Raw genomic sequence first — 23,541 nt, 5'->3', positions numbered from 1 at the left:
ACGCCAGTCCCGCAGGATTGGGAGCGATTTTAGCACAACACATGCCAGGCAAAGATTGTCCTAGGACACAGCTTTCCAAACTTTTCATGTTGGGGACACACTTTTTGGAGATGCATAATTTTGGGACACATTAAGGCATTGTAGCGAGCGTAGCGAGCCCGAACCACCTAAGGGGGATGCGGAGCGGTTCTCACTCACTTTGTCTGTCTCCCTCTCTCTCTCTCTCTCACCCTCCCTCGCTCTCTTTCTAACTGTCTCACTCTGTCTCTCTCCCTCTCTCTCTCTCCCTCTCTCTCTCTCTCTCTCTCTCTCTCTCTGTCTCCCTCTCTCTGTCTCCCTCCCTCTCTCTCCCTCTGTCTCCCTCCCTCTCTCCCACTGTCTCTCTCCCTCTGTCTCCCTCTGTCACCCTGTCTCTCTCCCTCTCTCTCTCTCTCTCTCTCTCTCTCTCTCTCTCTCTCTGTCTCCCCCTGTCTCTCTCTGTCTCCCTCTCTCTCTGTCTACCTCTCTGTCTCTATCCCTCTCTCTCCCTCTGTCTGTCTCCCTCTGTCTCCCTCTGTCTCTCTCCGTCTGTCTCCCTCTGTCTGTCTCCCTCTGTCTGTCTCCCTCCCTCTGTCTCTCTGTCTGTCTCGCTCCCTTTGTCTGTCTCCCTCTGTCTGACGCCCTCTGTCTGTCGCCCTCTGTCTCCCTATGTTTCCGTCCCTCTGTCTCCCTCCCTCTGTATCTGTCCCTCTGTCTCCGTCCCTCTGTCTCTGTCCCTCTGTCTCCCTCCCTCTGTCTCCCTCCCTCTGTCTCTGTCTCTCTCCCTCTGTCTCCGTCCCTCTGTCTCCATCCCTCTGTCTCCGTCCCTCTGTCTGTCTCCCTCTGTCTGTCTCCCTCTCTCTCTGTCTCCCCCTGACTGTCTCCCTCTGCCTCCCTCCCTCTGTCTCCCTCTCCCTCTCTCTCTGCCTCCCTCTCCTCTCCCTCTCCCTCTCTGCCTCTATCTGTCTGTCTGTCTCTGTCTGTCCCTGACTCCCTCCCTCTGTCTCCGTTTGTCTCTATTTGCCTGCCCCTGTCCCTGTCTCTGCCTCTATTTGTCTGCCCCGTCCCTGTCTCTGCCTCTATTTGTCTGCCCCTGTCCCTGTCTTTGCCTCTATTTGTCTCTGTCTGTCCCTGTCTCTGTCTCTATCTCTGTCTGTCTCACTCCCTCTCTCGCTGTCTTCCTACCTCTATCTTGCTCCCTCTCTCTCCCTCCCTCTGTCTCCCTCTGTCTCACTCACTCTGTCTCCCTCTCTCTCTCTGTCTACCTCTCCGTCTCCCTCCCTCTGTCTCCCTCCCTCTCTCTCTCTGTCTCCCTCTCTCTCTCTGTCTCCCTCTCTCTCTCTCTGTCTCCCTCCCTCTGTCTCTTGTCTGTCTCCCTACCTCTTGTTCTTGTCTGTTTCCCTACCTCGATCACTTGTCTGTCTCCCTACCTCTGTCTGTCTCTTGTCTGTCTCCCTCCATCTGTCTCCCTCCATCTGTCGCCCTCCCCCCTCTGTCGCCCTGCCCCCTCTGTCGCCCTCTTACTATATTCGCTGGTTCACAAAATTCATTTTCATTCGCAAAAAGACGATATGCAATTTGCACCCACTTTTTGCATTTGGGAAATCCGTACATTAGGCCCTATGACATACTGAATTATATTGAATTTTTCATATATTGCTCTTTCACATTAAAAATCCACTTTAATGCATTTTGTAATTTCTCAGCTCCTCCAAACGTGCTGGCAAGCAATACAGCTTCTCTATTTTATGGCCTCCCCAGGACATGTCCATTCACCTTCTCTTGCATAACGTTAAGAGTTTTGCATTCTTGCACTAACTTTGCGGTGGTGTTTAAAGAACCCAATCTATTTATTTTTATCACCAGAGACAACTCGGGTGTAATCCAATTCATTCTAAATCATTAATCGCATCTGCTTGTATGTTTAGTATACACATATGCAAATTTCAATGCATGGGTCTTATTCGCACATACACCAAGGAAGTAGTCTGGCAGTAAATTACAGCAGGAATCTTCTCACTACTTGAAATGTGCTCTGTTTGTTCACTTAACAAAGGGACTCGACTTACCACAGTGGTGCGGCTCATCGCTGAGGTCTCCGCAGTCAAAGTATCCATCGCACACAAAGCTGACATTCAGACACTTCCCATCTGTCACCACACCCCAGCTTCCCCGGCACCAACACAGCTGCACAGAGTACTTCGCAGGTCTTTAAAAGACCCTTTATTTGTTAATGGGGCTTTGTTGTGAATCGCTCGGCCCCCATAGAGCAGAGTGTCTTGGAGTCCGCGCTGCTGCAGCTGACTCCGAGACACTCTTTCAAAAGAATGCCTCCTAATTAGCAGCACTTATGTGCTAAGTGCTCTTAATACTGGTGTCATCCTGCGACACACCCACCATTTGCAGGGGACACAGTACTGTGTCGGGACACACAGTTTGGAAAGCTCTGTCCTAGGAAGATCGTGGCATATGTAAGCAAAAGCCTGTCCGCCATTGAGAGGGCAAACTTGCAGCCAGAAAAAGAAAGCCTAGCAGTAGTATGGGCATGTGAACACTATCACATGTTCATCTACAGGAAACCATTCCCTATAGTAACAGACCATCAGGCCCTAGTGACAATCTATGGAAATCCAAATGCAAAAATACCGGCTTGCATCGAGCGATGGGGCATAAGACTGATGGACTATGACTTCAAGATTGTGCACAAACCGGGGAAAGAACATAACCCGGCGGACTACATGTCATGGCATCCCTTACCGCAGACACCTCAGGACACATCAATAGCGGAGGAATATCTAAACTTTGTGCTAAAACAAAACACTCCGGCATCAATAACTATAGCAGGACTTGAGCAAGAAACAGGTAGGGATGCCACGATGCAAGCGGTAAAAATGGTGACAAAACAGCAGAGTTGGGGATCCGGTTTTATAGATGTACCTGCCACGAGTTATTAACCAGGACTTAGTGCAAAAGCCAATTTGCGGTCCGTTTGTAGTAATTGTACAATGGGCACGCGCATCAATACGGCACCTATGTGTCATTCAACAACGTTGAAACAGTATTTCATTTACGAAGTGCGATAGACTACATGTACCCATTTGCCTGGTCCTATGGTAACACTACCGACATACTTCGGGACTACATAGACTGTGTGAGATATCTAGTCTCCTGTACAATCGTTAATATAGGCTGCATCATATGTAGATTGAACGGATAGGGTAATTCTTTTAACTCCGCTAGCCCGCTTTTTAACCCCCTTTGGGGCTTTGTCAGTGAACATGTGTGTCCACCACTGACTGAGGTTCTTACCTCTTTAGGTGATCGCGGCTGCGGCACTGTAAACTAGATTTCTACACCGGATGGTGAGGAAATCCCCATTGAATAACAAGGTACGTGTAACTAGGAACCCGGTGAGTTCATGTTGGGCCTTAAAATCCATGGTACTGAATATCCATATTAACCAACAGATACCACCCTTGAGAAACGCATACAGAGGTGAGGGTGGACACCCCGCCCATAGAGGCTACGAGAAGACACCTCGAATCCTTCTAAATATAAGGTGAGCAGGCTCGCTGGGCTTTCACTCACTTTTTATACTGTACACACACCAAGTACTAAAACAGACACTCCTTATTAAATTTCAGGTTGTCCCTTCCTTATGTCCTGATGAAGACCCGAAACGGTTGCTAATAAATCTGCACCTTACCACAGGGTCGAAACGTCGACGTTACTCCACCAATTGGTCCATACCATGTCTCAACAGAAAAATAGGAATAATTATACTGTTGTAGAGTATTGATGTAAAACTTTTGACCGATGTTTCCGTTTGTATTTACATGAAACCGTGTCACTAAAAAGTCACTTTAATCACTGATCACCTTCATTCACCTCAGCACTTTTCACTGCTATTACATTTTCAGTTGTTTGTGGACAACAGATTTTTTATACTTGAAGTAAGACTTGCAAGGTGACGAAATAATAGCAACCTTGTTAAAACTATAATTTGTGGTGTGTGTTCTTCATATGAAAATGTTTCCATGATTAACAATGTGAAATATACAAAGAGTACTAAGTATAATTTAACTGAACTAAGAAATTGCTTTGAATTCCGACAGAACCATTGTTTGCATATAACGTGTTACCCTGGTTCTGAGGGTCACTGGGTCACCCCATTAAAATTAATGGGCAGAACGAGCAGGCAAGGCTACCACAACTAGAAGCAACGGCGCCACCAGAACATAGCAGCGTTGCTGTCAGAGACCACAAGGCCAAGGAGAAAATGAAGGCGTATGCCGACGCTGGGAGACATACCACTTCATCGCACCTCAAGCAAGGGGACGCAGTGGTGGTGCACCAGCGGCAGCTGAGAAAATCAGACAGTCCATTCTCAAAGGAACCATAAATGGTGACACATGTAAAAGGGCCTATGATAACAGCGACAACAGGCCCTTACCGAATAACAAGGTACTTTTTAATTATAACAAGGGAACCCAATGGATACCTTCGGACCATGGGCGGACAATTTATTATAGAAAACAAAGGTCCTAGGGCTAATTCGATTGTACACACAATGAAGTTATAGACTTGAATCAGTGCTATATCTGTTGTTCCTGTACCCAGCCGGGTCAGGGAATTTTTATTCAATATGATCAAAAATAATTAAGTAACCGCGCAGAGGGTCAAATTCAAGCATTTGATAGGGTACAAGCCTGCACCTATCCAAGAGTAAACTAACATACAGTTTAGAGAAAGGTAGAAGTAGAAAAAACACAAATATCAGGCAAGAAAACGTAGGAGCCACATGTCCCTTGCAAGTAGTTAACTAATACGCAAGTTTAGACAAACAGTCACTGCAATCTGTGTGTACAATCGAATTAGCCCTAGGACCTTTGTTTTCTATAATGAATAACAAGGTACAGCCCTCACTTCAAGGGATTAAAGAGCCTGGAGGAAGTCGGAGGAGAGATAGCCGCAGGAGACACAGGTACAGATGAGAAACAGGACGAGGAATGGCAGAAAGACAGGGGAGAGACATATCAAAGAAGAGAATGCAAAAGACCCAAAAGACTGATCGAAGAAATGTAATGGTAGGGACAACAAAATGTTTTTCTATCTCTCTCTCCCTCTTTCTTTTTTCTTTACTCTCTCTTTTCTCTCTCTCTCTCTCTCTCTCTATACCTCTATATCTCTCACCACTTTCTTCTGTCATTTTCCTGTAACAAAAGGGGAGATATTGTGACCTGGGCACAAGGGCACTAGGACCCTGTACCCGACTGGTGGGGAGAGGACGAGAACCGGACACCACTTCCGGTCAGGGGAGTGGGAGGAAGGCAGACTACGAGGGCAAGCGGTTGAGAGTACATGTGGGGCAAGAAGCAGCGCTAACTAATAGAATAATAAAGGAAGTATAAACATACCTACCGGTCTCCTGTGTCTTCCTGCCAAGCAGAACATGACACTGTGGTTTGCCCGAAATCCGGGTTGAGAGGGGTCCAGGAGTTTGTTGTGTCCCAGCTGTTCGGTGAGTTGCTGATTGATTGTCTTCTCAAGAACATTTGCTGGAAGGTGGAGAAGGCAGATGGGTCTGTAGTTGTTCGGTTCTGCTGGGTCAGCGAATGGTTTCTTCAGGAGAGGCCTCACATCTGCATGTTTGCAGTCGTTAGGGAAGGAGACCGAGGTGATGGAGGCATTGGGGACTTTCTTGAGGTCTTCGCCAATCATCTTGCTTCTGAGGTTGGAGACGTGGTGAGGACATGGGTCCGTAGGTGCTCCTGAGTGCACAGAGTTCATGATGGCGATTGTGGCTTGGGTTGTGATCGGGTCCAGTGGGTGACCAGGTGTTCAGGTTCTGTTTTTGTGGGTGTGAGCAGGCTGATGCTGTCTGCAGTGGTTGGTAGTTTCTTTAAAAATGCTGTAACAAATGAGCAGTGAGAAGAGAGATTGCATAGCACCTGCCTCCTTTATCTTTAACAAAAACCGAGCTCTTCTTCACCAACTGGCAAGGAGAGTCTCCATTTGTTCTCATTTTCCCTCTGTGGCTAAAAGAAGTTAAGTCATTGCGCTGTCAAACACCTGAAACAAGTGCTGGGATTCGCTGCAGAGCAATCTGCCCCACTCATCTCTTTTCACATTAGCAAGATAATTAATACGGTTTCCCCTAATGGAAACAGACGTCGTTATCTTTATTGCACTGACAAGGCAGCAAACTAATGGATGTTTATTTGCCCACCCCCGAGAGCCAGCGCTCGCGCGCACACTTGCCCGCTGTGCAGCAAAGACGCTTTTCCCTGCAACAAGTAAGCCTTGAAATAATTTAATCCTGGCAAACGAAACACCGGATATTATAATTGTTGTGGATTTGTGAGAAAGTTTCGCAGTATGTCATGTTCCCCTTCATGCATGCCTGTGAAATGCAGCGCTTCTGGCTGAAGGCAGCGAGGAGACATGAGAAACTCGCGGAAGAGCACGGCTGCTTTCCAACAAGGACCTCCCTCTCCCAAGAAATCAGACACTTGGCCAGTTAATCACTCCCCTTCCGTAAAAAAAAGAAGATAATCAGCTTTCCTTTAAAAAAAATCCCTGCTCTCCTCCTGGGTGCCCAAACTCCCCCTTCACTTCTTCACTTTAGGGACGTGCGGTCTTTTGTGCAGATTCGGAAAACTTTTGAGGCTCTGCGCTTTCCTTTGTAGCGCTTAATATGCCGTGTGTCCAAAGGCGCTGGATTCTGAGCATTTTCTTTTTTGTTCAAACTCTGTACATCTTGGCTGTGTGCCACCGTAGCGAGCATCAGCTGGGAAATGTTTACTTTCCAGACAAGAGGCAAGGTCAGTGACTTTTTAATAACAATCTTAACTAACCACGTTATCTTGTGAATGAAGACATTACATTAACCTCCCTTTCAACTAGGGATGCTGTATGGAAAATACCTACACGAGCGAGTTACGAACCCCAGTCCATTCATTCTACAGTCCCGAAATATGTACACGTCTCCTAACCGTCCCCTCTGGTTTACACGGAGCCGTCTCCTCCGCCCACGGCGTGGGTCCACGGCTCGTTGCATAATTGTAACCCACTCATCCGCACATTAGAGCGGACGGCGTGTAATGCTGCAGTTTAAATCATGCACCGCACACCGAGCCCTGCAGATGCATCGTGGCAGCTGGCGTGCAGTGTGACTCACAGCTGATCCTGCGCACACCGTCCACACTGAGGCGCAGCGTGGCAGTAGCCGGCAGGGAGGCGTGAGTCACAGCTGAGACATACTGCCCGCAGCATTGACAAAGGCCGCAGCATCAAGCAACGAGGCGCCGTTTAAGTTTGGCTGGCGTTTGAGTATTTTAAACATTGGACTCAGGTCCGAAACGTCTTGGTGTCTGCTCCCAGTCTGTGGTCTGGCCTCTGTAAAAAGTGAAACTTAATACGACATCTCTGTATGTCAGAGTTTTGTTTGGTAGCTTTGGCACTATGTGTTTTATTGTATTGTGACTTTTGTGTAGCGCTTAACACTCCTGTGTGTGGGTCCCAAGCACTTACCAGCAGAGATAGCAAGATATAGGTTCTGAGGTTGGAAGAGTGCTATCTTTGTCTTGTACCTTTGTGGGAAATGTTTTATTTTCGCGCATGACGACCAGGAGTCCCAGTTATTGTGTATTTGGAGGTGTGATGAATGAGAGAAAGTATGCACGCTGCATACTTTTGTGAAACAGTGGTAGCTCTTCAGCTCCTGTTATTAAGTTTGTAGTGTGTTTTGTTCTCATTCCAGATTCCTCTGTTGGTACGGCAGGTGGAGGCCCACTCTGAGATCTTATGGATGGTCAGTAGGTTTACTCTTGTGCTCTCAAAGGAAACCATTCCATACATCCATTACCCCAGTATGTTTGAGTGGAGATCGAGGAAGTGGAGGGGGGCAGGGAGTTAGTTCATGTGAATCATTGGCAGGGCGAATAGATAGACTTTAAAACAATTTTGTTATTGATAGAGATCAGATATGGGTCGGAATGTTAGCAATTCCCACAAGTAGGAAATACGCCAGAGGACATGCAGTTTTGTGTTGGATTTCAATAAAGACATTGAATTGGTGGGAGTCTCATAAGGGAAAGGGGCATACAAGGAATGTCAGGTATCCGCTGGGCATGAATCAAAAGTTCTTTTGTAAAATGCATGTTTTTTCCAATATAGTTGCTGAAGGCTTGTGGAGATTGAACATAGTTATGCGTTTAGTTATACAGAGGAACAGGAAAGAGAGATCTGTCTGTAGTTAAGATTTGTTTTGAATTGAGATCTCCCATGAGACCTTAGATATGTTGGTCAGGGCTTCAGTCTGTGGGCAGACCTTGGGCCTCATTTATGAGAAGTGATGCATCGCTGCGTGAAAGCAGTGATGCGTCACTTCTCAGTGCGCACTCCTTGCGACATTCCTGATGCGTCATATTAAATGTATGACGCATCATGTCGCAAGGAGTTACAGATACATCAGTATTTCTGACGTATCTGTAAGCGCAAAAGTGACGCATTGCTGGAGTGTGTCACAAAAGTGACGCAACTCCAGCAATGCGTCCTTTCACATGGGGCAAGCCCCATGTGAAAGGGCCTGCGTCAGTCTTACGCCTGCTGTGAGGCAGGCGCAAGATTTTGACGCAACGGCGTCCTAAAAGTGACGCAGTGAAATCTCATAGATTTCACTGCGCCACTTCTACGACCCTTCCCTGCGTCAATACGCCCCCCTTGCATACATTATACCTGGAGCAGGTATAATGTGGCGCAGGGGTTTACAAAGTGTCGCATCTACCTAGATGCGTCACTTTGTAAATATGGCGCAACAAGGCGCATTTTTTACGCCACTGGTGCGTCACAAAAAGTGACGCACCGGTGGCGTAAAAGTGACGCACAGCCTCATAAATGAGGCCCCAGGTGTTTATTCTTGTCGTATATCTTGGTTTTGGAGATGATAGCACAGTAAGGTGTCCATGATGATATTGCTAGTAGAGTTTTCTGAATATTTGAGGGAGTAGGGGCATAGGTATGAAGGGGAGTCAGCAGGTCCACTGGCATTCACAACATCCAGAAACTTTGTCATTGTGATTTGTTGGAAGGATGATAGAGAGGTAGGCATTTTTCTGGAGTGTTTGTCTTAGGTGGTAATTCAAGATGCCAGCTGTTTCTCTTATATGTCACATATGAGTTCAAGCTGTGCACTTTGATGGTGCAGTAGATCACCAAATTATTGCAGAGAGATTGAATATGAGAGTTGTGGAATTCTGATGGCATTTTATGGAGTTACTTGGTTGGGCCTTTGGTGTTGTACATTTTGACTGGATAATTTAAATTATCTTTTTCGATATACTATTTGAACATTCAGTTGTGTCTGTGCAGAGGAAACTTCTCATGATGGTCCTTTTATTTCTTCCACGTTTGTTGAAGTTTCATGGGTTGCTCTTATGTCTGGTTTGCAGAAAACGAATGGATGAACTGCTATAGGGAATGGCCTGGTAAGAAGCTGGATTAGGATACTGTGTGTGGCCAAGCCTGGTAAATGATATTTTGTTGAGGAATTTTAGGTTTGCCAAATCAGATGTTTAAGTCAACAACGTTGTATAGGTTACGGTATGTGATAGACAGTTCTGATGTTGCATCTAATAAGGTATCAATAAAAGCACCATTATTGGGCGGTGAGCTGGATAACAGGTGGACATTCCAGGTGAATGAAGGTCTGGTTTCGCATTTACTAAGAGCTTTTCAGGCTTTTGTTATAAAGTCGTCCATTTTTAGCACTGCTATGGCGTCTATTAAAATAATCGCCGGTCTTCCTCCTTCCTTTTGTCTGGTGATTAAGAGTAAATAATCAATATCCATTTGGGATAGCTTCATGAAGTAGCAGAACCATTTCCTCTCCTAACAATCTTTCCACAATTAATTGTAGGTCCGGTTTTGATTTAGTCAATAGGTCAAAGATATGGTGTTTTTTTTGCTTATTGATCGAACATTGATCAGTATTCCATTTGGCTGCTGTGGAGTGTATTTACGGTACAAAAGGGGGTGGTGATGGACGGAGCATCTGAACCAATCAAACACTAACACCCAGTCAAAAGATCTGGGTTTGACCCATCACCGTTCTTTAGCCCACTCTGCCACCCCAGTTCAGACATGGCTATATGCAAATCAGTCTGACCCTGTGCCTCATGGGAATAGTCCAGCCCGAACTGCCAAGCCATGCCTTCCCTGGACCGGAAACAAGCTTCCGAGGACCGGTTTCTGGCATTACAGCCGTCTTCAGCCCGGCTTGCTTGAATCCAGTGGCAAAGTGAGCAAGGGACTCACGTCTGAGCATACCCTGCCACACTTATGGCGGCCAAAAGCGGTACAAAAGGGGGTGGTGATGGACGGAGCATCTGAACCAATCAAACACTCACACCCAGTCAAAATATCTGGGTTTGACCCATCACCGTTCTTTAGCCCACTCTGCCACCCCAGTTCAGACATGGCTATATGCAAATCAGTCTGACCCTGTGCCTCATGGGAACAGTCCAGCCCGAACTGCCAAGCCATGCCTTCCCTGGACCAGAAACAAGCTTCCGAGGACCGGTTTCTGGCATTCCAGCCGTCTTCAGCCCGGCTTGCTTGAATCCAGTGGCAAAGTGAGCAAGGGACTCACGTCTGAGCATACCCTGCCACACTTATGGCGGCCAAAAGCGGTACAAAAGGGGGTGGTGATGGACGGAGCATCTGAACCAATCAAACACTCACACCCAGTAAGTGTGGCAGGGTATGCTCAGACGTGAGTCCCTTGCTCCCTTGCCCAGATCTTTTGACTGGGTGTGAGTGTTTGATTGGTTCAGATGCTCCGTCCATCACCACCCCCTTTTGTACCGCTTTTGGCCGCCATAAGTGTGGCAGGGTATGCTCAGACGTGAGTCCCTTGCTCACTTTGCCACTGGATTCAAGCAAGCCGGGCTGAAGACGGCTGTAATGCCAGAAACCGGTCCTCGGAAGCTTGTTTCCGGTCCAGGGAAGGCATGGCTTGGCAGTTCGGGCTAGACTGTTAACATGAGGCACAGGGTCAGACTGATTTGCATATAGCCATGTCTGAACTGGGGTGGCGGAGTGGGCTAAAGAACGGTGATGGGTCAAACCCAGATCTTTTGACTTGGTGTGAGTGTTTGATTGGTTCAGATGCTCCGTCCATCACCACCCCCTTTTGTACCGCTTTTGGCCGCCATAAGTGTGGCAGGGTATGCTCAGACGTGAGTCCCTTGCTCACTTTGCCACTGGATTCAAGCAAGCCGGGCTGAAGACGGCTGTAATGCCAGAAATCGGTCCTCGGAAGCTTGTTTCCGATCCAGGGAAGGCATGGCTTGGCAGTTCGGGCTGGACTGTTCCCATGAGGCACAGGGTCAGACTGATTTGCATATAGCCATGTCTGAACTGGGGTGGCAGAGTGGGCTGAAGAACGGTGATGGGTCAAACCTAGATCTTTTGACTGGGTGTGAGTGTTTGATTGGTTCAGGTGCTCCGTCCATCACCACCCCCTTTTGTACCGGTGGAGTGTATTTAAGCGCCTAATGGGTTGGACCAATGTTGGTGTTTGTATATTCCTTGGTGGTCATGGTCTAACTGTCATGATGGATATGCAGATGTCCTCCTTTGTGTGAAACTGGTTGGTTGAGAGTCCTTCAACTCACTAGTCAAAAACAGATTTCCTGTGTCCATTATTAAATTAAGAGAGGCATAATTTGCAGATGTAGGTGCTTAGTATTGTATGCCATCTGTATACATGGATCCTTCTTGATATAACTTTATTGGCTTTTACGAATCATGACAGACAATTTCAAACACAGGAAACAATGCAAGTAAGGCATATATCTCCCCCCACCCCTCCTCCCGTCCCCAAGACAGCAGATAGAACCCATTGTAATAACATTAACCATTTGAAGGAGTTCTTTCTCCGTTATTCTATCCAAAGATTCCTATGCCGATGTAAACCCTATTAACTTTCAGCCACCCCTCCCCCCTCTGTATCAAGGTCTCTCATGCCCATAGCAATGTACAATGTATGGGGATTTCAGGTGTCCTAGGGAATATTCGTTAATCAATCGTCCACAACCATTTTTCTGTTAGTATATTGGGGAAAGTCTTGTCACCTACATCGTCAAATCCTATGGCTCACCTATAGATCCACCAGCATAGACGCTCATGCCCGGAGATCATCCTCAAGTTTTTCGTCCTTCCTGACCTGCTTTATCCGAATTGCCTCCGCAGTCACCCATTCACACACGTCCCTCAGCCATGCCCCAGTCCGTAATGGTGCAGGGCTCAACCATGCTATTGCAGTACGTTTTTTGCTAACACCAACCCCAGAACGACAAATCTGCTTAGTTTCTTATTTTTGGGGGCAGGTAGTAGACCCAGAAGTACTGTTTGAACCTCTCTGGGTACCATCCTTACAGATATGGCAGTATAGCCTCCCAGTATGGAGTTAGGACTGGCATGTCCACACCATACTTTTGAAATGTCACCACTGTCCCACCGCATCGGGGGCATGCACCCGAACAGCCCTGTAGATTCTGCACAGGGTCCATGGGCTGAGGTAGGCTTGATGCACAAAAGTACTCTCAACCACTCACGTCGTGTTAAGGGCTCTCTTACTACGTCATCCCACCTCTCCTGCACCAGAAGAGTCCCACCTGGGAGGTAATCTCAAAGCACCCGATAAAGATGAGATACTAAACGCCTTCCCAGGGCCATATAGAGCTTCACTTTCAGTACATTAGTACTGGGGTGTTCCTCTGGGAAGGACAGCCACACCGCTTGGGCTACTTTTGAAATCTTTTCATAGTGCAGAAACTGGCCTGTTCCTAAAGTAAGGGAGATGTCCGCAGCCTCCCTCGTTATAAATCAACCATTTTCGTACAGGTCACCCATTGTGTGACATCTGCCTTCCCTCCATCTCCAAGCATACACGTTTGCGTTTGGAGCTCCACATGAGTTCCACCAGTAGCCTTTCTAGTGTTTGGAAGTAGTGTCTGGGGACTTTATACAGTGAGTGCTGTAGCACGTAGAGGATTTTGAGCAACATAATCATTTTTGTTATTCCTATTCGGACCACAATGGACAGAGGTAGATTTCTCCAGAATCGTATGGAGCCCAAGTATTTAGTCTCATTGGTCACCAAGGGGAGCCCCACCACAGGCAATGCATCCCTCGGCCCCGCTGCAAGCCTCCCCAGTGGAATTGGTTTGTATTTCCCTGGATTTATACAGAGACTGGATACAGCCCAAACTCTCAGCAACACGGAGAGGACCCCTACCGTCCGCGCCGGCTGACGGATATATACTAGGGCAGTGGTTCCCAAACTTTTTTGACCCGTGGCTCCCTTTACCTAATTGGCAATTGGCCGTGGCTCCCCACCATTTTGTTACCGGTGGGCGGGTGGGGGAGGATGTAAGCCTGACCTCGGGAGTACTTCCTGTTGTCTTCCTTAAATTAGTTGGGATGCAATGAAGGTATTGTAATCATATTTGTAACAAGATAAGAAAACAGTTTTTTAATAAAAACTAAATCCGAGACCCACATCTGCTTCTTTCTTTTAGACTTCTTTTTCACATCTGTCTCTTGCGATTTGCCTTTCTTTCACCTCTTTTCAGTTTTGCCTTGCTGTCCTTTTGGCTTTTCCTCTCGCCACTTGCACCCTTTTGCCCCTTTTGTCACCTTTAAGGCCGTGGTTCCCAAACTGTGATCAGCATTTCACCAGCATTATTTTTACTGTAAAAATGGACCACGTTAGAAATCAGACATAAAATATAAGCCAAGCCAAGACCTTCTCTCAGAGAGAAGGCGGCCTTGGTTTGGCTTATATTTTATGTCTGATTTCTATCGTGCTCCGTTTTCACGGTAAAAATAATGCTGGTGATACAGCGAAGGTTGGGCAGAAGATCGGCATGGCTGTTAGTAAGACAAACCTCTGCTTTTAGTACCCACAAATGTAGAACTTTTTTTGCAATATCTCTCTCTTTTGAGTGTGTGGCTTTAAACTTTTATATAACACCCAGCTTGATCCTAATTGAATCTTGGAGCGGACTGTACTGCCCTCCATATGATTACAGGGAATTAACCACCCTTGTGCTCTCAATAGCCGTGCATTCAGCCTGTGCCTGCCTATGATGTGTAATGCCTTGCTTCTGGGTCTGGCACATGAGGCTAAAATGGTCTGATCAGCTCGCTCTGTGATGTTAGTTTACATTTTTGCAGGTCACTCTTGCACTTTCTGGCCTCAGAATTTGTCTTTGTTTCAGTTTCATCAGATGATCACCATTGAAGCCCTAGGTATGAACTGCTAGAAATGTGTGGCTTGTCTCTGCTTGCGCAGCTTATGGAAAGTTGTGGTGCTGGGGATCCCCTTGTCTCTCCTCTCTGATTTATAGATATATGTATTTTTCCTAATAAGGACTCTGCTTATGGCATTTTGGGAAAACAGTATCCAAATTATCTTATACAGAGATTAAAAACAGAAAACATACAATCAGCAAGACAATCATATGGCAAGATGTGAAAATATGCTACAGAGTCTCTTGTTATCAGACATTCATTTCCAGGTGAGGCAAAATATGCTGCTTCCTTAATCGAAATCCAATGCCCAGAGTTTTAAAGGATGGCATGGAAGCATTTGCAACACATAACAGTGGCTTCAACCAGACATATTAATTCTGCAAAAAAGGTAGATCTATCTGTTTATCTATCTATCTACCTACTTACCTACCTACCTATCTATATACCTATCTGTCCATCCTTCTGTCTGGAAGCTCGAAAGAGATGAGTCAATAAATAATCTGGGCTTGAAATTCTGTAAAGTACTGCAAAGAATGAACAGCCCCAAAGCATCAGCGACCTGGAGGCCATTAATAGCAAGCATATGCCAACTTTGATGTAGGAAGTGCAGAGGTTTAGAGATCGCCTGAAGACTCAGCTGGACCAGGCCCAAAACAAATGCTTCTGTTCAGTTTTTGCTCTTCCAAACTGCCGCTCTGTTTATGGTTAGTATTTAAATTATCCAAGCAAAGCCCGATGCTAAAAGCGCGCTATTGGCATACAGCTCGAAAGTGAAGCGAAACATAAGAAAATAAATACTGGAGAACTTCATTTAAAAAATCTTGAAGGCTCAAGATCTCCGGGTAAGCGCACTGCCAGCTAAAACACCATGAATCATCATGAAACAGGGAAAATGAATAAAGAGACCTCGTCACATTCTCCGCAGCAAAGACGCACAGACAAATGGCAACACTGAACCCAGAAAACGTAAGCACCGTCCTAGAACACGCCTGTTCCCAATAAATGTAAAACACAAACAAATGCTAACACCAGAGCAGTGTGAAAGATGCCCTCCATCTCTAAAGTACATACTTGGGGCCGCACGAGCAAAGAGTATGGGTGTGTTGTAAAAACGTTACAAATCAACACCAACTGCCCTTTTAACTTACCTTACGTGGGAAGAGGGTCCTAAGGCAGAAGACTGCAGGCTGCATAGGACGGCGGGCACAGAAGACAGCACAAGTAACTTTCCCTCGGCTAGAGCTGCGTATGGCAATCGTATGGCCCGTAATGGAGACTACCTCCGACGCCTGTAAAACACACGTACGATGCCTATATGTACGCACGTAAGGCGGGCAATGGCGGCAGTGCGTCCTTGGGACAAACCTTGTCCCCGGTTTTTGCAGGTGGGACGTATTTTGGCGGAGGCTGCTTCACTTTTCCCCATTGTGGTCGCAGCACCCCTGGCTCCTCGTTACGGCACACCGGGGTGCCGCGGCGCACAGTTTGGGAACCACGGTAATAGGGTATCGACGGTATATAGGGAAACAAGGGGGCAGATTTATGATAACGGGCGCATCCCCAGGGATGCGCCAGTTATTTTGCGCCGCTGCTCCGCCACCCATGGTGCGCCGCATTTACAATGTGGCGCACCATGGGGCAAAAACGGCACAGATGCGTGACGCATCTGTGCCGTAAAGGTGGCGCATTGCTGGAGTTGCGTCGCAAGCGCGACGCAGCTCCAGCAAGGCTCGGGGTGCCTCATCTTTATAATGCTGCGTCAAGACCTACGCCTGCTTCAAGCAGGCGCAGGGTTTTGACACAGCATTGGCCTGAAAGTGACTGAGTGAAATCTTATAGATTTCACTCAGCCACTTTTGCGAGGCACACCTGCCCCGGAACGCCCACCCTGCGCCGGAACGCCCACAAGTGGCGCAGGGTTTTACAACGTGACGCATCTGCCTAGATGTGTCACGTTGTAAATGGGTCGTAGGGATGCGCCACGTTTACGCCACAGTTGCGTGACGCAAACGTGGCGCATTCCCAACATAAATCTGCCCCCAAGTGATTGGTATCCCCAAGACATATCCCCCACACACCCAATTGTTCCCTCAGTGCTGCCACCAGAGGCTCCACATCTGAAGCAAAAATGAGGGGCGATAAAGGGCAACCCTGACGGGTGCACTAGTCCAATGCAACTGTTTAGATACCATAACTAGCCCAAATTCGGAAGACAGGGGCCGGATAGAGCAATTGTACCCATTTAAGAAACAGCGGCCCCACTCCAACCAGACATAGGACCACTCCACAGAATTGAAGGCCTGCTCTATATAGAGCAGTGCCAAAGCATAATCTTCTTCCATGAGGCATGGAGTATGTAAAATGTGCACCGGGTCACCCAGGCATGTCCCTACACTGCTGCTTTCAAGTGTTAGTGTCCTCCGACAGGCTGGGACCTATCATCAGATCCTGGGTTGTTCCGTCCGAATCCTTGGCCTGCAGCGTCCCATCTGGGAAGACCTGGATCCACCCGAGCTTCCATCCCCACTGCAAGTTTCTTCTGGTTCTGCCACCTTCGATCCCAGGCAGGCCGGCCCGATACAGACAAGCTGGACGACTCTGTTGAGGGCATCAGACAGACACCCGGTTGCCCAGTGGTACTTAGCCAGTCGCTCACCTCTGCCACAAAAAAAAAAGAACAAGGTTTTCCCATTATGTTTATCTTGTAACTTAGCTGGGAAGAGGAGGCTGTACTTCACGTTGAGGTCTCCTAGATGATGTTTGACTTCAAGAAACGTTTTCCTTTGGTCTTGGACCCGCTGTGTGTAATCAGGATAAAATGATATGGGGTGGCCTTCAAACAGCAATGGTCACCTGGTAAATGTGCCTTACAGGATAGCACCTCTGTCCTGGTAATTTAAAAAACAGGCAATGATAGCTCTTGGGGGCAAACCACGTCAAGGTGGGGGGACCAACGCCCTATGTGATCTCTCAACATAAAAAAACTTTGAAAGTTTCTTGGGAGCCAGGACAGTGACAATCCAGTCCTCCAAGAACAGTTCAGTTGAGGGTCCCTCTGCCCTCTCAGGGAACCCTACAAATCATAGATTGTTCCTCCGTGATCTCCCTTCAGAGTCCTCCGGCTGATCATTAAGCTTTATCACCTGTTTCTAAAGTTCAATGACTGTGTCCCTGAGGATGCAAACCTGCGCTTGTAGCATATCCACATTCTGTTCGGTGATAGTCACTCTTTCGGATACCATGCGCAGGTCTCACCCCAGCAAAGTGACATCAATGGCTATGGTGTAGATTCTGTGCACCATATCATCCTTGGTGGTCTGGATCACCACTAATGCATCTGCCAGGAAGGGGGCCGTATCCATGATCTGTGACGCCTCCTCACTGTGTCACGCCATATTTGTCTCCTGTGGCTTGATGACCTTGGGGAGGGGCTGCACATAGTTTAGGATTTTGTTAGCTTTTCTTTATCTTTCACCATTTGGGCTTGTTACTTGGGGGTCAGCGATTCAGGAGTCTTCCATAGGCGCCCTGAGGGTGGTACAGCCGCTTTTCCCCCAAAAATCCACCTGTGGCACCCCTTCAGCAATAGGCCCCCCAAACTCTGTGTCCTCGGCATTTGCGGCCCCTTGCCGGCACAGGGGCACATCCTCAAGTGCCCTCACTCTCTCTCTGGGAGTCGGCCAAAGTCTTGCCCAGCCCAGCGCAAGTCTCCCTGCTGGGCTTCAGGGGTCAACCACATCCCCTTGTAGTAAACTTATGAGGAATATTCAAATTCTTCAACCCGTCGGCAGCCCTGTGCCCCTGGAGTATTCACATCCAGAGTCAGGGTCTCCCGTAGTAACTACTGCTCCTTTTCATGTCACTTGTCATAACTGTGAGTCCGCCATGAAAAGTGTGACAGTGAGGAATAAAGTGGGGTCTATAGGGCCCCCTGTTGCCTTGATGCCCGGGGATGCATGCATGAGGGCACATGGTGTGCCTCCCTGTGGGCAAGCACACCTTGTTCCCGCACAGCATGGACTGCACAGACCATGCTGTGCAGGAACAGGCTTTGATATTACCATTGTGGTTTCTTTCTAAGGCTCACTGCCTGAAACGGCCAAAGCACCACCTACCAGACCAGAAGAAAAATCCTCATCTGGCAGGTGGTCGAGTTTTGTGGTGTGGGAGCAGGGTGCTGGTGTGGCGGCCCACTCCTGCTTCGCCAAACTCCTTATCAGGCAGTTAGTCTTTTTTATGGAGCTGAAAGTTCTCCAGCAGGGCAAGCCTCAACTTTTATCCAAAGAAATGGAATTAAAATTGGACAACTTTTCAGTGAAGTCCTATTGACTGCTCTAAAAGTCTTGGAAGTCGAAAAATTATCTAAGTCTCTACTTTACAGAGTTTCTATAGCAGCTCCTGTGGGTCACTTATAAGGCTCATGGGATCTCAGTGATAGCACTTAGCTGCCATGATACACTCCAGCAGATGCCACCAGAAAGGACCAGTCCAGGTTCAGTTAGTACTGGTCAATTGGCCACTATAGGAAAAATGCCTTTTGTACCTTGTTGCATCCTTGTCACCACAGCCAACTGACCTTTGGTGTCCATTTCTTTATCCTGAGTACATGAAGAAGCAGGTACAGTCCTTCAGGCCTCCACTCAGGTCACATATCGCAAGTCCAGTCCTCTCCAGATCATTCAGTTGGCACAGAAAGGGTTCCGAAGAGGGTTATTTGGGTTGCCACATTTATTGTTTGCCCTAGCCAGTGGGTGGGGATGACTGCTGGACACTCAACAACCAATGGGGAAAAAGTTACCAGGGGCAAGCTCCCCACTTTTGCAGCACATCCTGATTGCCTTACTGCAAATTGTCCCACATTGTACCATTCTAAGGGAAGTCCAAGATGGCACAGGCCTTGTGCCATTTGAGGGAGCTTGTGTGCCAGTCAGTGTTGCGTTTATGGAAATGAGCAGTTCCCTCCTCTGTATTTACTCTAAAGTGGTTCTGAAAGTAGCTTCCCTCCCTCTTGGTTTGGGGCCAGCCCGGCTCGTGTGGGCCTTGAGAACAAAGGCTTTGCCTTAATGGGATCCCTTTAAACTACACTATGAATAGGCCGGCGTCACCTCTGTCCATTTTGAATTAACGAATATCCTGGCCCACCCCAACTGACCTGCCTTAGCCGATGGGCATTGCATGCCCCATACCCTGTCCCCCTGCACGTAGGCCAAAGCCATTATTCTGCTCTGGCAGCAGTTAACACACCTCATTAATGTTAAGCACTGGCATGGCAGTTGCTAGCAGGCTAATGCAAAGTTGCATCCAGAAGCTTCAGACAGGGAAAAAAGTACCTTTGTAAAAGTTACTTTTCCTACAAATTTAATATAAACTTCAACTTCATCAATGAATGGGATGTTCAATACATATGAAAACATGACTTAATATTTTAAGAGTTTCCTGTCACAAGGATTAGATTAAAGTTTGTATTCTGTAATTTGACATTTTGTAGGATTCATCTCCAGCCCTAATGGAGAAAATAGCTTTTGGGAGGCTAGTCACTGGAGGAATATACCAACTTTAATTTCACACCTGTTCTACTTTTAAATATCAAGCACTCTACCTTGTGGTTGACAAGGTGTATTTAGGAGTGACATAAATATTTAAAAGCTGGGTTTCCTGCCTTTTAAAAAAGGTCATTTTGACAGGTTTGGCACACGTTTTTCTAGGCTGCTGCAGTCAGACTAAGCCTGGCAGGCCTAAAGGTATATGTTACAGGCCAACCACGTGGACGGCACAATACATTCTGCTGTTCACAAGCCACATTTATTTTACAGGCCCGAGGTGCATTTTCTACACAATATACACTACTTAAAGGCAAGCTAAATCTGTCAATCAGGGATATGCCAATCCTACTATGCTTAAAGGTGGAACACAGGCATTTTACTCCTGTTTAGCAGGGATAAAGTGTGCAGATATAATGCCAGAAACACAAGGTTGTAGAAAAGACAAATATCTGGGGTGACCATGCAGAAAAAGCAGATTTTCTAGACATGTTTTTGCAGGAAGCACAGGCACTTTATTATTTTTGGAAGGTAAGCACACAATGCCGTAAAGCAGACAAAATCAGAGAGGATAAAATGGGTGGAGGGCACAACAAAAATTAGACTATTTCTCACTGATAGGGTTAAATAGGATACTTGACATAACTGCATGATGTTATGGAATTGAAAGTTTAACAGATAGAGTCTTCAGTTTCCTGCATGATATCAGTTTTGTTGTGCATTTGCACATTATTAATGGTTAAATAAAAGTTGACATTCTCATGGCACCTCAAAGCATTTGTTACATAACATGTTGACATCATTTATTTGAGACGAATTCAAGGAATCCAGAACTAAATTGCAACCAAGTGGTAAAAAAAAGAAACACATCAGCTATTAAAGGCACCAATAGGACCAATGTACTCGCAACATCTCTGGCTGTCATAAGTTCCTCATAACATTAAAATATCATATGTGATCACTTGTATGCCATTTCCATGGTCTCGAAGCAGAATATGACACTTTACAACACACGTGTTACAAAGCGTGCCATTACAACGCATTTTTACATCGCATAATCCATTACAACGCATATCGTTACAACGCATAATCCATTACAACACAATTACTATTCTAACTCCGCTGGGGTGTTACTTTGGGGAATGCGTTGTAATGGATTATGTGATGTAATGACATGTGGTGTAATGGATTTTGCGATGTAAAAAATGCGTTGTAATGACACGCGTTGTAACGCGTGCATTGTAAACGATGTTTCCCCTCCTAGCACTGTGACTGGGATCTGTTTTAATGCTTAAATATGTCTTGTTAATGTATTTCATAAGATTAGAATTTCAATGGACTTCTAACCACACAGCGATCCACTGGCAGGATTCTTCACCATGACATGCCTCCACCCTCCATGAGTTTGGTAAAATCAAGGTGTTTGAAGGTACAAGGAGCTACACAATCAAATGATTTCTAGCTGGGTCATTTAGCATCAGCGGAGAATACATGAATGGAATGGCTGATCATCTAACCGGTGCAAAGTGGTATACATTAGAACCTGCAGTGCACTCTATTGTTAATGGGCAGCTACTGAAAGAACCTAAGCACAGGCCTATCACTCAATTGCTAACCAATGCGGACGCTCTGCTTCTTCCACCACCATTCAAAACTTGGAGTGGACCTTCTTATCTTCACATGTTTCCAGAATGCCTGGCTCTCACACCTGGTCCTGGGTTGGTGCACATTGTGTTTTTTCCTTGTATACACAGAAGGAGATCAAGCTTCCTTATTTCTGTCTCGATCTCTTCCCTCTGCTATCCTAAAGAGGCCAAAGTTGTAAAAAAATGTAGTTAAAGTCTGCCTCGAAAGATGGCAGCCTTCTGCTAAAGTGCCCTTTGTTTGTCAATTGTGCTATCATCAGGAATGGACTAAACGTATCATTTGATAAATGTGGCTGCAGAAAAAAGGGTGTTTATCTCTGTTGTATAATTTATTGTATTGGCAATTTTGTTGTGCTTCGAACCCCTTGCCAAAGCACAGAGTAGCAGACAGTATGCATGCTTTGTAAGAAGAATATTGAGCTGCACTGGGTTATATGGGAAGTGTTTTAGTGGTGTGCATAATGACCGGGGTTGTGCTCTTGTGAATAAGTGGTTTATTAGTTGGGGTGGATTGGGGTGCACCACAAGTAATTATGTCACTGCCCTGTTAGGTCCTGTCAAATGTTACAATAATCTAAACCTGAGTGCCACACCAGGTACCTATGGCACAGCGAAGGCAGGCTTAGCTTAACAAAAGTATGTAAAGCATTTTTAAGTATCAACGCAGTTAAAAAGTAAAATAAAATCCAATAGAAATCCTCTCCAATCTATAAAAATAGAGGAGAATATCATAAGTAAAATGATACCAAAACAATAAACATCCAATAAATGGAACTGAAGATATGAACTTTTAAAGATTTTGGTAGAAGAAGTGCCAAGAAGCGCAAAAAGCCAATGGTTGTCACTGGTTGCAGTAGGCCGAGACCTAGGTGGGATTTGAGGTGGACTGCGATGGAACGCTGGCCTAATACAGCAATAATATTGGCTCAGCTATGGCTTGGAGGTAGGGAAGTTTGAAAACATTTTTAAGTTCCAATCTGTAAAGGGACTTAGGCGTATTTTTTTTAGCAAAAAACGTCTCTGCATGGGACAAACCTGAAATTCAACTTGACACTTTAGAACTGCCAATAGGAAATGGTCAGATCCACTTTAAGCTGCTGAGTACAAGTTTTGAAAAGTGCCCTTACTTTTTTGGAGTCAAAACAATCAGAGTTATACATTTCCAAGGCCCCTAGGACCTTAAGGGGAGGACTTAGTGACTCTCAGGGTGTCAGGCAGAGGGCAACAGTAAAGTTCAGTCCAGGTTCAGTTGCCAATGGTTAGATGTGATTCTTCACAGGAATGTATATTTCAGCTTTGCTATGTTCATGGAGTCACCTAGACAATCAGCCTTAGGATCCTTGGACATCTTTTTGTCCTTGGATTTCAAGTGGAAGGGGTCCAACCTCCTCATTGTCCTTCTTACCAGTCCAAACTCTATGACCCTTCTTGAAAACCTCTGAAATCTCTGCCTCACCCAGTATGTTACCGCACCCAGTTAAATCGCCATGCACCTGTTGGACGCGATTTTCTCCTAAATCAGCAACATCAGAGTGGAACAGCCAGCTGGAAAAACCTCATCATTTTCAGCATACCCATCACAGATCACAACAGGCCTACAACCACCTGGTGTGCCCGCTGTAGCTTGAAAAGTGACAGAGAAGAGAGATAGGCTTCCACCCTCGGCTCACCAGTCCAAACATGCCAGAAACTTACCGAAAGCCATCACAAACCTCTACAGCTAGATCACCCCATGCGCCGACACCCTGTTCCCCTCAAAAGAGCATCCCAACAGGAAGAGCCTGACCCCAATCCACAGGCCATTTGGTACACAGAGGAACTCAAACTTATGAAATGCCACTGCAATGAACTGTAAATGGAGAAAAAGTTAAGGCATCACAGATAAAGACATCTTCAAATTCAGCAGATACAGAACACCAAGAGCACAGTTCTTGCAGACCACATCAACGCCGGCAGATACAGCTGCAAGGAAATCTTTGCCATCATCAAAGATTTCACCACACCTCCTGCCCCCT

This window comes from Lissotriton helveticus, chromosome 2_1 (genome assembly GCF_964261635.1).
Source record: "Lissotriton helveticus chromosome 2_1, aLisHel1.1, whole genome shotgun sequence".
NCBI classification, from domain to species: Eukaryota; Metazoa; Chordata; class Amphibia; order Caudata; family Salamandridae; genus Lissotriton; species Lissotriton helveticus.
Note: the sequence above shows the minus strand (reverse complement) of the source record.